Source organism: Pavona decussata, unplaced genomic scaffold (genome assembly GCF_977016875.1).
Source record: "Pavona decussata unplaced genomic scaffold, jaPavDecu1.1 SCAFFOLD_3641, whole genome shotgun sequence".
NCBI classification, from domain to species: Eukaryota; Metazoa; Cnidaria; class Anthozoa; order Scleractinia; family Agariciidae; genus Pavona; species Pavona decussata.
In genome coordinates this window covers 1-2,500 of record NW_028146452.1, presented here as the reverse complement: position 1 = coordinate 2,500, position 2,500 = coordinate 1, and the positions used below count along the sequence as shown (strand labels likewise).

Here is a 2,500-nt window from a genome sequence, read left to right as displayed (position 1 = left end):
GTTTGTTTTAAGAAGGTCCTCCTGACATCACCAATCTTCTGTCTTCAATCCTAACCCCAACGTTAACCCTAACGCTAACCCTAACCCTACCTCCCTCAGGGGCAGTTCTATGGTTATGATCCCACGGTAGGCAGAAAAACTATCCCAATCTAGGTTTTCTTGTATGCTGACTCCATTTTAAATGCTTTTACTTGAGTCTGACAAAGGCAAAGCCAAATACTCACCCCTATATGGACGGGGAAGCAAAGTGCGGATTTTGGTAGGTCGGCATTTTCAATCAGGAATGTTGCCATTCGAAAGAGCGTCCAAAAAAACTTGGTTGGGACACATTTATTTTAGAAATTAGCGACCTAACCAGAAGTGCACTTTTTGGTGGGCCTACCCTACCCCCCTCAGGAGCAGTTCTATGGTTATAATACCACGGAAGGCACAAAACCTATCCCAAACTAGGTTTTCTTGTATGCTGATTCCATTTTCAATGTGTTTCCTTGACTCTGACGAAAGCAAAGCCAAATACTCACCCCTATATGGACGGGGAAGCAAAGTGCGGATTTTGGTAGGTCGGCATTTTCAATCAGGAATGTTGCCATTCGAAAGAGCGTCCAAAAAAACTTGGTTGGGACACATTTATTTTAGAAATTAGCGACCTAACCAGAAGTGCACTTTTTGGTGGGCCTACCCTACCCCCCTCAGGAGCAGTTCTATGGTTATAATACCACGGAAGGCACAAAACCTATCCCAAACTAGGTTTTCTTGTATGCTGATTCCATTTTCAATGTGTTTCCTTGACTCTGACGGAAGCAAAGTCAAATACTCACCTCTATATGGACGGGGAAGCAAAGTGCGGATTTTGGTAGGTCGCCATTTTCAATCGGGAATGTTGCCATTCGAAAGAGCGTCTAAAAGAACTTGGCTGGAACACATTTTTGCTATAAATTGTTGACCTAAGTATATAAGCAAGTATATAAGCAAATACTCGTTACATAGCATAAATAGCCTCTAAACACCCGAAAAACCTCTCCAAATATCATTTAAACCTTTTTCCTAACCCTAACACTTACCCTAACCCTAACCCTAACCCCCATTTCAAACCCTAATTCTAAGTCAGAGGTCCTCCTCACACCACCAATTTTTTTGGTAGGTCAAAAGACCTCCCCACACCACAGAATTTTCGAAGTCGAGGTCCTTCTCATACCAAACAATTTTTCTAAGAGTTTTTCTAAAAATTTTGAGGACTTTTCACTTAGAAAAGAATTGGGTTTTGTGGTGGACCTTTCAGTTACAAAATATTAAATTGTGTGAGGAGGACTTTTGACTTTGAAAATATTTTGTGGTGTGAGGAGGACCTTTGACTTAAAAAATATTTCATGGTGTGAGGAGGACTTTTGACCTTGTCAAAAAAAAGATGTGATACAAATCTTAGAACAAAGGCTTAATCTCAGAAGATCGTAGCAACAAGGCTACTCTACAACTTACAATACCCCGTTCTTTATTTAAGTCGTCTGCAAAGGATTTATCTCCAGAAACGTTAGAATTTGCTAGCGGCAGTGCCTTGGGAGCTTTTGTCCCCCTTGGCACTTTGGGACGCATGAGGGCCGAAACCCTCTATTCTGGTTCGCCTAAAGTTCTCTGGAGGTAATCATCGTTGCTTTCTAGCACGGATTCTGACTTAGAGGCGTTCAGTCATAATCCAACAGATGGTAGCTTCGCACCATTGTCTTTTCAGGCAAGTGCAAATGCCAATTGTCTGAATCTGCGGTTCCTCTCGTACTGAGCAGAATTACTATTGCAACAACACTTCATCAGTAGGGTAAAACTAACCTGTCTCACGACGGTCTAAACCCAGCTCACGTTCCCTATTGGTGGGTGAACAATCCATCACTTGGCGAATTCTGCTTCGCAATGATAGGAAGAGCCGACATCGAAGGATCAAAAAGCAACGTCGCTATGAACGCTTGGCTGCCACAAGCCAGTTATCCCTGTGGTAACTTTTTCTGACACCTCTAGCTTAAAACTCCTAAAGACTAAAGGATCGATAGGCCATGCTTTCACAGTTTGTATTCGTACTGAAAATCAAAATCAAGTGAGCTTTTACCCTTTTGTTCTACATGAGATTTCTGTTCTCATTGAGCTCACCTTAGGACACCTGCGTTATCATTTGACAGATGTGCCGCCCCAGCCAAACTCCCAACCTGACGGTGTCTTGGACGAGGATCCGCCCGTCCGAAGACGGGCGTTAAGTCCAGAACGTGGACCTTGCGGTCCGCCTCCGCTCCATCCAATAAGTAAAAAAACGATAAGAGTAGTGGTATTTCACCGGCGCATTGCTGCTCCCACTTATTCTACACCTCTCATGTCTTTTCACAAGGTCAGACTAGAGTCAAGCTCAACAGGGTCTTCTTTCCCCGCTGATTATGCAAAGTCCGTTCCCTTTGCTGCGGTTTCGCTAGATAGTAGATAGGGACAGTGGGAATCTCGTTAATCCATTCATGCGCGTCAC

General features: G+C 43.5%; 1 pseudogene; it reads right to left on the bottom strand.

Annotated features, from left to right (window-relative positions):
• Positions 1-1,412: 1,412 nt before the first annotated feature.
• Positions 1,413-2,500, bottom strand: LOC146446312 (large subunit ribosomal RNA; annotated as a pseudogene; the record flags this gene model as incomplete).